Raw genomic sequence first — 13,741 nt, 5'->3', positions numbered from 1 at the left:
TCTTCATGTGGGCAAAGGCGGGTCTCTGGAAACCTGGGGAAGACGTGCATGTGGGAAGAGGGAAAAGTATATGGTCCTGTATTAAGCTATTAAGCTGAGACAGCAACTGGAAGTCTTGGGATTGTTTTGAGTATTGCTTGAAGCTCTTCAAGGCATGTAAGGGTGTGTGTATGTGTGTGTTTATGTGTAATTTACATTCTCTGCAAAGTCTCCCAGAAGTGACAGTCTCTTTTTAAAAAAAGTGAGGTTATTGGATCGGACCAAGTTGTGCTTTCAGACTCTGCAGCCTAGCAAAGTGTCAACCTTTTCTTGGCCCATGGCCCTGCACAGCACTGCCCATAAGCCTGGTGCAACTGGTGGTAATGCCCATTTTCTGGGGGAGGTTCCTCAGCCAAGGAGCTCTTGAGTGGCTGCTGATACCCCTCCCACTCCACCAGTAAGTGCTCTCAGCTGGATTCTTTGTGCCAGGGTCCTTGTCCTGGCTGCTTCTTCCCCGCTGCTGGCTCCCTCCCTGCTCCAGCAGCAGCCCAGCGCCTGGCCCAGGCAATGGACTTGTCAGTGCGGTGTCATCTTCCTCCTTCACCACTCCCAGCCTTGAGCCATTTTGTAAGCAATGCTGCAAGTGGTGGGGGAGCACTTCAAAAATAGTTGTAAAAGCTGTTCTTCAAGTAAGTGGTTTCATCCAGCGTTGTCAATGACAGACTAGAGAGCAAGAGCGAAAAACATGCTGCAAAGATTGCATTCATCAATTACACACTGGCATCTGAGAAGCAATTTGGCATTGGGGGGAGCCTTTATTTAATGTGCTGTGTCCTTTTTTCGCTGTTAAGGGCCCAGAAGTATGCAGCAAGAAGGCAAAGAGGCTTAGGCAACTTTTTTCTTTCTCATTTCCCTGAGTGAGCAGATGAATTGAGGGGGAAGAACAAGTGTCTGATACTGGTGTGGGGTAAAGGCATGGAAAGTTTGGTATGCCTCCCTTTTATATTTTCATTTGGATGAGGAAGGCACTTCTGAAGTGAACTTCTTGGCTTACCCACTTCCTGCCCTGTGTGCTGGCTGTCATTGCTGAGCAGTGTCAGGAGATGAAAGCTAGATTCCTTCTACCTAAAACAAAACCAGAGGCTGCATTCTCAAAGCCCACCTGACTTGCCTGATAAGCTGGGTGTTTGATCAGGGGCAGGAGACCTGGTCTGAAATAGAAGCCTCATAGACCTTTAATAATCTGGCTGTTGAGACCTTCTATATCATTGTTCTACAGGTTGCTTCAAGTGGGCCAAGCTATTTGGAACTGCAGAGCCAGCTCTAGAGTGCTGGTAAGGACAGGCTGCCCAGAGGGGAGGCAGGAAATGGTGAATGTCGACTCACCGTGGCTGCAGACTCCAGTGGCAATGTGTGGCACGCTTTAGTGCTGCCTTTCAGTGGGTTTGGATTTTTGGGTGGGTGGGGTTTTTTGTTGTTGTTATTGCTTTGTTTTGGGGTTTTTTTTGTTTGTTTGTTTTCTATAGCTGCCTTTCACGCTGTCATTGAAAGTTGTCAGGAGTCCTTTTTTCATCATCTTGCTATTTTCTCTTCTTGAGGAAGAATTGATTTTTTTTCTTGTTGTAGAGAACTGAACTAAATGGTCTCTTGAGGAGCTTTCTCAGTCCCTGCATATCAGACAGGTGGTATGTGGTAGGAGTTTTCCTTGGCTGCCATGTGCTCCTGTGGAGATACTTAGAGATGCCTTTGTGCCTTTCACAATAAGTGTATGATTTCATTGCAGTCTTAGCATATTTTGGCCGGATTGAAATAATTGTTAGGAGAGTGAATAAGACAAAAATCAAACATAAAGTGGGGGAAGCAAAGCCATACTTTTCCCCAGAAGAGGGTTACAAAAGGTAGGTAGCATGAGACAGATGGGTCCCACTAGAAGTGAAGTACTATCTTTCCTCATGGGAAACACTGGAACAGATTGCCCAGGGAAGCTGGGCATGCCCCATCCCTGGAAGTATTTAAGGCTGGGTTGGATGGAGCTCTGAGCAGCCTGGTCTAGTGGAAAGCATCCCTGCCCATGGCATGGGGGTTGGAACTGTTGATCTTTAAGGTCTCTTACAACCCAGGCCATTCTATGATTTTATGATGTTGCTTGCTCTTCCTTCTTCTCCTCTCCTTCTCCCCCACAGCATTTGAAATTGCCTGAGATGGAAGAGGAGGGAACGTTATTGACTGACATAAATAGTAAATAAATAAAACCTAATCTGAATGAAGGATGCTGTGTCCTACATGGCACACACCTTGCATAAGCTCATTATGCTGTATGTTTAAATTTGGCCAGCTCAGGAAGCAGTTCTAACCATTAGCCACCATTAATTGCCTTGCGACTGGATGGTTGGGATGCGCTCCCGGCACAGGAGAGAGAAATGCATTAAAGGCTCTCCAGTTGTCTTGTTTTGAAGCTCCAAGGCAGATATATGTCAGTGTTCTTAAACCCTCATCAGTAACGCAGCGTAGTGACCCTCATCAGTAACGGAGAGCAGTTCCACACCTTAGCAACTTGGTCTTTCACGGAGCTCTCCATTACTGAATTGTAGCTTGTGCTCTGTGTCTTGTCTCTTCTTGGGGAGCTTGCTGCTTGCTGTGACTGTTGGCTGTGCTCTGCCCCATTCAGGTGCACCAGATGTTTGCTGTAAGTAGCTGACTGTGAGAAAAAGCCTCTGTCTTTGGTGGCTAGACTGGTTTTTGCCCTGACGATGACTTCATCTTTTGACTATGCAATGTGTCTCAGACTAGGTCTGCTGGAGACACACCTGAGTAACTTCAGTTCTGGAGATTATTAAAGAAAAATGTTCCCCCTCTAGTTATAATAAAACTTCTGCCATCCATTTCCTGAGTCTTAGTGCAAAGGCAGTCTCTGAGTGAGCTATTATGTTAATTCTTTTTTAAAATAATTTCTCCCTTGTTGTTTGATCAGGATTCAGTGCCAGCATTGCTGGATCAAGTTAAGTTCAGAATACCTGGTTTTGCTGCTTTTATATGAGGGAAGGAAATGGTATGCTACTCTGTCCTAGAAAAGGAAATCCTCCCTGGATCGAGGCATAAAAACTTGATTCCATTTAAACATGGCATGTTATAGCAGGAAAGGGCTGGAGTGCCTTGAACCTGCTTAGGTTTAGGCTTTTTGCTGTCCAGCCCTGTTTCTGTTAACTTCTTAAAACAGTCTCTGCTGGAATTCACATATGTTGGAAGCTGCTGTTCACCTCCTTGATCTTCCTATGTAAATCGGCAATCGCAAGATGAGAGGAATTCACAGCAGACTCTTGACTGCGTGGTCTCTTCTATTTAGTAAGTAGAAGAGACTTCAATGAGGTACTGTGAACCTCTGGACTCAGAATTAATTCAATCTAAAATTAAGTTTGCATTACATTACAACCTTCTGCCATCTGCACTGGGCTGTACCTAATTTATAGCATATGCTTCTGCCCCCACTTCTAAAGAAGCATTTCCTGGCTGCTGCCTCCATCTCAGGGCCTGTGGGATCTGGCATCAAACATTGTTTGTGTTCATTGATGGGGACAGAAAAAGGAAAGGTGTAGAACTCCTCCTGCTTAACAGTATCTTTTTTCTGCTCCTGAGCCAGATGCTTTTGGATGTGGCCTTGGGTGCAAAATCGTGTTCCAGCAGGTTGAATGGGAGGATTAGTAAGAGCCAGCTGTTGGCAGGAAGGTATCTTACTGTCAGTGTCATGGCATGAAATCAACTGGATCACTATAGCTCTTGTATCTTGCTGGGGAACTTTTAAAAAATGCGTTAATCACTTTGGGAAATCTGGAATCAAATACCAAACACTTCCCCCCACCTCCTAAACTGAGGTGAAAATCCTGGGAATTCTTGGTTTTGTTTTTGATGACTGCTGTATGGCATGAACAAGGACCTGCCTTTATGCAGTGGGCTTCTGTCCTGCTGTGTCTTGACTAAAGCTTCCCAAAATTTCCTCCTTCAGAGTCTGAAGCAAAGTTGCAGTCTTGCTGGGTGAAAATCAATCACCTCATAAACAGCAAGATTTTGAAGAATCTGAGATGTCCCCAGGGAACTGCTTACAGTGAGAAAATTCACTTACTGCAAGTGTTGTGGGGTGGCTGCTGGCACATGTGAGGAGTTCTGTGTTTCTTCTGCCTGATAAAATCATAGAGCACAGTGTTGCAGAACTCTTGACCTTAGCTAGCAGGCAACATGACTGCGATTCATTTGGTACTGGCCAGTCTTTTGGAGATAAGAGATTAAAAGATTTTTAAGATGGCTCTTCAGATGCCATTTCAGTAGATGGTTTTTTGTCCTGATGTTTTTAGACTACAGATTTGGCAGTGTGCCTTCCAGGGTAGCTTGTTCTTAAGTCTGTGTGTGCTCTGTAAACCAAATATTTTTTTATCTGAGTTTGAATAGGCTGATCACTAAGATATGACTACGGTAGAGGTAGTGGTTGAGGTGGAAAAGCAATGGGTCATTAATGTGTGGGCTCTCTTTGAAAGAGTATATTGTTTTTCAGAGTTCTTCCATTGCGCACATCAGGGGTGTTTATCTTGGTTTGCAGTCATCAGTGATTTTCTCCTTAGATAAGTGACCAGTAGCTGAGCTGTCAGGCAAATGATTTCATGCCTGCACCACCCTGGCTGGGCACCTAAATGAGAACCAAAACCACAAACCTAGGGCTGCATATTGTGTGGCTGCTGCATTTCATAACTGCTGTGAAACAATCACAGTGGGGCTTTTCCTTTCCAAAATGTCAAGACAATAGAGATATTTCTTCTAAAGAAAGAACAAATGGAGGAGGAAGGCTCTAATTGCCCTTTAAAAACAAAATCCCTATCTTGCTGTGCTGCTTGTGGTCTAAAATTAAAATGTTAGATTAATCTTTGAAGCAATGCAAGAATCTCTAAGTGGTTTTCCTCTATCCACCCAGTACATGCCTGGGTTTCCCACTTGATTTAGGAGCAAACCTTTTGTAGGGATGAGCTGAATTTTGTCTGTTGTTGCCATGAGCAGTGAGATGTATTCAAAATTGAGGAGGCAAGAGGAGCAGTACATTGATCTCCCTTCTCCTCCTCCAAAACAAATAAGGGTTGGATTTTTATTAAAACCACAGTTAAGTTTTGTTTCTTAAATGAAAACACACGCTTTATTGACTTTTTAAATCAGGTCTAGCCCTTCCAGTCATGTTTTGTTATTAAATGTGCCCTTCTCCTAGTCTCTCTGAAATCACTTGCAAGTGGAGTTTAATAAAGAATATGTTTTGATGTTTTTATAGTAAAGAGGGAGGAGATCAGGCTCTAGTTGATCTGCTAATGAGACTCTTCTAGGAAATCTATCCCCAGTGTTCATCTCTGTTTGAATTACTTCTGTAATGGCTGACCTTCCCCTGTGCCTTGGCAGAAGGACATCTGCTTTGCCAGCAGGCAGGGGATGAGATGCTGAAGCTGTTCCGATGTTTGTCTTGCTGATTTTGTCAATACTGCTCCTTCTGCCCTCTGCCTTCCTTCAGCAGCTGCCGCTGCTGAATGAGGAATGCATGTCCTGCTATGTATGAAGAAGGGAGAATTCAGTTTTTGGTTTTATCCTATTTCTGGCTTCACTGAAAATGCCTGTGCTGTCTTATTGGGGAGAAGAAATGAACAGGTTTTCATGCTTGAAACATCCCAGATGAATGGTTTTCTATCCTTGCTGCAGAGATTGGTTAAACCCGGTGTATGGCTTTGAAAAACTGTTCTCTGGAACCTCACTTGCTTGCAGCTCTGACTTAGAGCAGCAGGTGTTAACCACTGGTTTCCCTCCGATGCTGATGCCGCTTTGGTTTGCTGGTTTTGGCAACTGGTTCTGCTTGCCAGCATTCCATAGGTCTCCTCAGCACACGGAGCCAAGCTGTGACTTTGCAAGATGCGTAGGTGGCCGTGCAGTGTGTTGCTAAAGCTGCTTTAATTTCTTCACAAATATGTCTGTGCTGGCAAGATTCAAGCTGACTGTCACAGCAGTCTCACAACACCATGGCTGTATGGCACAGCTGACTTCTTATCCCCTTGCTCCCATGAAGTGAAGGAGCTTCTGCTGACTAGAAAGGCTTGAACTCTTGAAATCTGGAGGAGGTGAGTGGCAGATACCAGGAAATGTCTTGTCCACACTACTTGGTGCAGAAGAAGCATTACATTTTGCTGATGTGAAACTGTGACTTGGTTATTTTGTTTTTGTTTGGTTTTTTCTTTCATTCCTAGAGTCTCAGCAGACCGTCCTTGCTGGGAATCCGCAGGAAATGGGTGGCTGGAGGTGTCTCACTACTTTATGAAAACATGTCAGTTGTGTGATGTCTGCTCTTTCGGCAGGTGGTGCTTATACAGTGAATAGCCTTACATGGGGTGTGGGAGGGCAGGTTGAGTGAAGAGTGGTAATGCTGATTTGACATACTTGAAAATGCTCAAGCAATTTGTTGGAGTCTTTCATGATCAGGTCTAGTGTGATATGGAATGTTAGGGGAGCCAAGGGGAGAGAAACAGATGCCGAAGTCTGGATTACACTCCCTTCCTGCCCAAAAAAAAAAAAAGGAACAACATAAGCAAATGCAATAAACAAAGGACTTAATTATCTTCTGTTAACTCTGGTGAAAGTGAAGGGTGAAGTTTTAAACATAGGTAAAAACCATGAATGTTTTCTCAATAAGTTTCTCATAAAACTGAGAATTATGCTATATTTTTTTTACTTGACATGCCCTCATGCTCTTATTTTCAAGCCTCAACTTGTGAAAACTAACATGCCTGTTCCTATTCTGTTCTTGTAAATTCCTGACTTCATCATAGGTGAAGTAATGGAGCAGCAGCTCTGAAATGCTTCTGCTTGCAGTCCAGGCCCTTGCAGGCAGATGCCTTCATCATTCAGAGCTAGAAAGATAGAAGCTGGGAACTCGTGAGATGACAAAGACCTGGCTATACCAATCCAAAGGTGACTGCTCCTGGCCAGAGAATCGTGTAAGGAGTTCTACAGATGTCAGTATATGAAGCACTGATCGGTGAGACTGGGAAAGGGAAAGGAGGTGAAGAAGCTGAAGGCTTGTTTTGGCATGAGAATAAATGCTTGTGAACTGATAGAAATATACCTGTGCTGCAGCTCAAATGATCTCTAATCGATGGAGCACATGACTTCAGAGAGCCTTCCCATGACACAAAGTGGAAAAAAAGCATTTAACTGGCTTCAGGAGACCACTCTATGAAATTGAGTGTCGTAGTGAGGGATTGGACACGTACTCTGTACAGTTCCTCCAAACCAGAAAGCTTACAAATACCTTACTCTGCCCTTCTAGGCCTCTTGTTTCTGGGCTGAGGAGGAGCTGTGTGAGAGAGACTTGTGCTGTGCTGTTTTGGAGAGTTGTTAGAGAACTATATATTCAAACAGGAATGAATTATGACAAACATCAAATCAGTTTGGTGATCTGGCAGCACTGAATACTGACAGCTATACTGCATTGTGTTGGACTTAAAATCCATGTTAAAACCTGCTCTGGTTGAGGACAGAGTAATTTTGCCAGAAATATGAGTTGGAGTGTGTACTCCTGGAGTAATGTGGCTGCGCAGTGCAGACACTCACTGCAGATGGGTCAGTCTGGTGGTGCTGACTCAGGAAAGGCTTGGCGATAATCTTAAATCATGACCATATTTATCATGTGACAAAGCTTTATAAATTGAGTGGCTTTCATAGTGAATCCTTTCAGCCTTTGGCTACAGGGACAGTGAGACAGGAGTGAAATGGCTGATTAACTCCAATCATCCAGCTGTTAATGAAGTATATGCTCAGTTTTTCAAGTTACGCAGAAGAATTTTCAGGTGGGTTGGATCCAGTATCCAAACTTGAATGGGCATGTTTTCAGGCTAAGTGCTGGGTACAGCTGTACTGGAATACCTTATAGCAAAGGCAGGGTGGAAGATCTTTTGTCTTAATTACCTGAACAAGCTTAGGCTGGAATATGTTTTCGCAAGGCAGTGTCATGTTTTGTGGGATTAAGTCTGTAACCTGGTGTTATCCAGCTTGCTATTTTTTTCACTAGGAAGAAAGTTGACCACCTCTTCTGGATTGCTAAAGTTGTGGACAAACATGCTTAGTAAACTAATGGTGATAGTTCAGTATCTAATTCTCATCATCCTATTCCACAGAATGGCTCTGTGAATTATTCTCATTTGGCAGAGTTGCATGACTAGTAAGTCGACTGAAAACTCACTGCATCCTTCCTTCAGCAGCTGTTTGTTTCATAGGTTGCAGCATAGCAATCACCACTCCTGAAAAAGAAATGATGTTTTGGGAGAATCTGATGTAAGTGGGAATATGAAGGAGGTCAGCAATATGCCACTGGTTATTCAAAGGAGGTGAGATAGGAATTGTTCTAGGCACATACGGCACAGGGGCATTTTGTATGTCTTGGCTTTTCCCACACATAATGTTTGCACTGCTTCTTATGCTCTGCCCTCTGCCCATGTCTGCTCTTCTCTTCCTTTCGAGAGCCTGTTAGAGTCATCCTTCAATTCCCATCTTTTATTCCTCAGGAGTTCAGTAGGGCATACACACACAAGTGATTGATAAGCCTTCAGTTGCAGAACTGCTTTTACTTCCACAGCTCCCAAGAGACTGGTGTGGTTTTGGGCTAGCCCTGTTCTTGTTCAGACATCTCTTAACATGTCTGTCAGGTGTGCTTTCTTTCCTCTCCCTCTCCTGTTTTTCTTGATAGCTGTGTGAGATCATCTTTTACCAACACCCCTACCACCCTTATCCCTCCTCCCAACACCTAGCATTACTTGAGAGAACAGAGTTGCAGGAGTTAGAGATTTTTTTCTGTGGTCTCATTTGTTCAGGGAACGAGAATTCTCTGCTGAGTGCAGTATAGCAGCTGGCCCAACCTCCCGTCTCCTCTGCCCTTAGTTCTGTTTTTGTGCTCTGCTGTAGAAGTGGAGCTGTACAAGTCCATGGCTTCAGCAGCTGAGAGGGGAAGCATGGGAAGTAGGCAGGAAATAACATTAGGGTAGGGTCAAAATTTATCTTGCATAATGTGGTGCTGGGTTAGAAATGCCATGTTTTTTCCTAGTTTTAAGCAATGCTCCTGTCGTTCAGCAGCACTGAAGTGGAATGGTGTGACTCCTGCCCACTTGCAGGTTAAGCTTAGTCTTCATAGAGAAGTCACCCAGACATGATGTGATAGATCTATCCCTGTAGGCTAAAGAGCTTACAAAGTACTGTTCATTGACCACCTGTGCAGACTTTGGGTGATGCAATCCACCTGTCTGCATGTTGCCAGGAGTAAGTCTTCAGAGGACACCTCAACACTTGTTTCTGCAAAAGGCCAAATGCTGTTAGGTTGCAAATGCTGGTGCCAAGTTCTGAACGGCTGAGGCAGGCGCTGGCTTTGATGGCCTCCAGAAGACTAGGCCCAGACCTTGAACACTTGACCAAAAACAGAAGTCAGGATTCACTGTCTTGGTAGAAAATAGATAAATCTCTGAAAGATAGATAATATTTTTTTTCTGCAGCTTGACAGCACATCAGGCTGATGCTTGAACAGTGAAGTTCATGAAGCAGATCCAGCTGCAGCTCCACTGACTTCAGTGGAGTGATAGTGACACATGACAGCTGATGATGCAGCCCTAGTAAATCTAATCACAGCACGTGGATGCCTTACCAAGTAGAGTTCTTAATGTATATTTTGACAATAAAAGCTACAGCTGTCTTTTTCTAGAGGTGAAAATGAATGATTTTGATGTGAGTTTGGAATAGGGTTTTCTGCCTGTATACTGTCTTCAGTGGAAAGAAAAGAGGATACAAATAAATTAGCACTTTGTATCTAAGTGGGGTGAATTGTAAACTTTTTCTTCATCTGCCTCCTGGAATCTGTATTAAGAAAAGCATATCTCAGACTTAAGTGAGGTGTTTGAGGAAATCTGTGTAGATCTATTGATTTATTGTAGATCTATTGTAGACCTAAAGAGGTTTTTTCAGTCTTTAGCCCTGGTTTTAGTTCCATCCTCTCCCAAGTATTGAGTCTCGTCATTACTCAGTGCTGGCCAGAGTGTTCTTTCTACCTCATGACCTGATGCCTTATGCTCTAGTTTTCTTATCTTCTTTTGCTGTGGCCAGCCTTCTAGGACTATACAGACTTTGACTTTTGTAAATGCTCTCAGTGCTTTTTTGTAGTAAGTGCTCCTTGTAATGTAGTCATTAGCTCAGCACTAGCCCCTTTCACACCCCACTTTTCTTCCTCTCACCTCTGTTCCTGTTCATTTTTATTATTTCTCTTTCTCCACTGTGCTCCTCTAAATATCTCTGTAACTGAGTGTCCATGACAGCCTTTGGCTCTCTGTGTGTACACTGGGTTGCTGCCTTGTATGCCTGTGCTGTAAAATCCAGATTCTTAGAGTGGATGTCTATAAGCTTGACTGTCTGAAGAACAAGCTATGCTTGCTTTTGTTTTTCTGGAAGTTAATTTTTTCACTTAAGTAGCCACAGTTTCAGCGAGCTCAGCAGATGGTCACATGCTTTCTGCTCCCGCCACAGTAGCACTTAACACTGCTTTCCATCTGCTGGCATATCACCTTAGCTCTGCTGGCCTTCATTAGTGATGCTGACCAGACCCTAAGTATTGCTTTAAGATCCTGTCAGAACCTCCTAGGACAAACAACCTTGGTTTTTATCTGCTCTTACTCCAGATCTCACTCAACATCAGATGCAACCCTTTCCTTTCTTTAGATGTTCAACCCACTACAATGTCCCTTCAGAGTTTAACCAGATTGTCAACATGAGCTGTGGCACTGTCCCTTCTCCAGGTTCCTCTGCTCATACTGAAGTAACTTTCTGTCAGTTCTCTGCAGCTTGGGCTGGGAGGATGTCTGACATTTAGAACAGAATCTGGGTTATAGCCCTGTGTTTAGGAACTTGGGGTTACATTCATGAGTGGTAAATCCACAGGTCAGCTTCTCTTTTGCACTGCAAGGCAATGAGCAGCCATACAGACAGCAGTCATTCTTTTGGAGCCAGTAGTTGGCTGGTAACGGTGGGAGCAGCACATCCTGCAGTCAGCAATCTGACTTTAAAGGCCTTTTCTATGCAGATATATTCACACAGAGTTTATCCACCCCTCTGATGTTGGCCACATGGCCTAGCTTCAGGGAGTGCTCTGCAGGGCTTATCATCATCTGTGCTCCAGCGAATGTGTGCACGTATGTGTCTTTGTTCCAGAAGGAGCTTGATGAGGGCAGAGGTTCTTCCCTGTCCTTTTGATCCTGGGGCTGCTCGAGGACTGGTAGACAAATTTCAAGGATTTATTCTGAAGCCAGGACAGATGAACAGCCAGTTACTAGCTTGCTATCATTGTGATTTTTGTTAATGGTCCTTTAAGTGCTTCCCTTATCTCCAAAGCAGAAGTCATGACTTTATTTCCTGCCTGCTTTCCTCAGTAGCTGCTTCAGAGGTGGTGTCTGTATAGTCAGGTGATAACATGCATAAGATTGCTGATTACTGCTATAAAGGCATCCAGAAATAGCTGATACGGAGCTATCATGTATTTCACTTTATTTAACAGCCCTCTCTCGACTTGAAAAGTATCCCTTCCAAAGCAAAGTCTGCAAATCAAACTCGGAGCAGGCAGGGCTCAGGCTTTTGAGCTAAGACAACATAGGAAACATTTACCTCCAAGGAGCATTGTTTTCAATGTGTGATATAGCTTACTGATCCTAAGTTAGTAGCTTTCTACTACAAAATTGCACATAAACTGCATTAAATAATTTGGTACTCCCAGAAAATGTATGTGATGGGGTTTTTTTTGTCATCCTGGGAATTTCTAAGGAAGGGAGCAAGAAGACAATGAAGTGAAAACTTTTAAATTATGGTAGAAATTCTAGGAGAGAGCTGGGTAAATTGACTTGGCGTGGAAGCTTCTCATTGTTTATCTAGGAGGACTCAGAACAAACAGTTAATGCACTTGATATCCCACAGTCAAGAAAAGGTCACTGTAAAAATCATCTTGTTAATACTGGTCTGGGAAACTGCTGGCAGCATTACTGCTACTTCATTAACCTGATGAATTCCAAACCTCTAGTCTCCCATGGAGGGAGACTAAAAGCCATAGCTGGTGACCTGCTGGAACTAGCGGTGACTTCCTCCTGATGGCTCAGAGACTGTCAGGGAGGAAACGCTCTTACCTGGCCACAAAACCCAGTGACCTGGGAAAGGGGAGAAAGATAGTGGGTTTGGCTTGCTGTAGCAATCCTGAGATCAGGCTCCAGTCATACCATGCCACAGCTTACGGCAGCCTGAGAAGATAGAGTCAGGGACCAATTGAATTAGCCACAAAAGCTAGGTGGAAGTATGGCAAGAAGTCGACCCAAATCCAAGCTTGAGTACAGTGGGTTTAAAATTCTTAGTCTGAGACCTAAACTTATAGCCTTGAACTGTGGAGGTATGCTGGAATTGAATTCATGGATTGAATTTGTCCTTTCTGCAAAACTACCAACAGGCTGGATGTGGTCCTCATTATTCACATGTCTGTTCATAGCCCTTCTTCAGAACGTAACAGTATCAATACTTCTTTCCTACTGCCTTTCAAATGTGTCTTCCATACTGCTTTTTACCTTTCATGGTGTAAACAGAGAAAAGCTTTCACACTGAAAGTCTCTCTGTGACTGGAGTGTAACACTGACATAAGCCTTCCCTTCTCTTAGGTTGCCTCTTCACAAGCAGTATTGCCAATAAAGTTCAATTGAGGCAAAGTTGCTTTTTGGGTAGAATCCAGTTTGTCTTCAGGCCTGTTCTGTCTAAACTTGGAAACTGTGGAATGTTCAATACAGTGTGGCTGTCTTCCAGACAGCAGTGGGCCAAAGCAAATGAAAATGTGTGATTGAAAATTGTGAAATGCTTGTTCATATGTATGTACAAATGTAATTTTCATATATATGTATATATATGGAAGACATTGCATTCTTTTTACAGGAAAATTTTGAGGATTGTTTACAAACCAGTGCTTTCTCTGCTTGCATTTTCTCTTCCACAAGCTTCAATGTTCTCCATATTCTGTTTAGAATTTGAAGACTTAGTGTACCAAAAATGTGGATCCAGTCCCTGCCCTGAAAAAAGTCTGTCAGGAGAGACTAGACAGAGTTGCTGCATGAGCAGAGTGAAGCAGGCCAATGGCTGACAAATTATTTGCTTCTCCAAGTGGTTCATCTGTCAATGGCTCTGTTTTTTATTGGTGTGGTGATTGGGTTTTTGTCTCCTCAAGCTTTCTGTTATGTGGAGCCAGCTGCTGGAGTGTTGCCTGTATTAGTATGATCAGCAGTAATCAAAAAGGAGTTTGCTTATCAGCCAGGAGCATCCTGGACAACCATGTCTCTTGTCAGGATGAAAGAGCTGAGGGTGGTGTTTAGTTAGCAAAGATCAGGTATGTCCATGGGAAGCTGGCAGCATTGGCAGGTTCAGACTGGACCTGTTGGGTGAGTTTGGCAGAGCTGCACTATTGGTACGAATCAGCCATCCGTGAATTTGCAGAAACGAGAGCTGCTGTCTGTGTGTTACAGCTCAGTAATGAGCCAGTTGGTGTTCTGAGGGCCTCACTGCCCTTACTCAGGAGAGATGTGGTGATGCCCAGAGCAGGTGTGTTCTTTCCTAACACTGGGCAGGAATCTGGCTTTTATTTGGGGTAGGAGTGTTCATGAGAAGACCCACAGTGTGTCTACTTCCCCTCTCCCCATTT

General features: G+C 43.7%; 1 protein-coding gene across 2 annotated transcripts in view; it reads left to right on the top strand.

Annotated features, from left to right (window-relative positions):
- LOC121674436 (partitioning defective 6 homolog gamma-like) overlaps positions 1-13,741 on the top strand; it is a 65,408-nt gene that overhangs the window by 31,109 nt on the left and 20,558 nt on the right. The gene's annotated exons all lie outside the window — the stretch shown is intronic.

This window comes from Corvus kubaryi, unplaced genomic scaffold, assembly GCF_017639235.1.
Source record: "Corvus kubaryi isolate FWS band 111438036 unplaced genomic scaffold, C.kubaryi_AGA036_p1.0 68, whole genome shotgun sequence".
Classification (NCBI taxonomy): Eukaryota; Metazoa; Chordata; class Aves; order Passeriformes; family Corvidae; genus Corvus; species Corvus kubaryi.
This window is presented reverse-complemented; position numbering and strand designations above follow the sequence as displayed.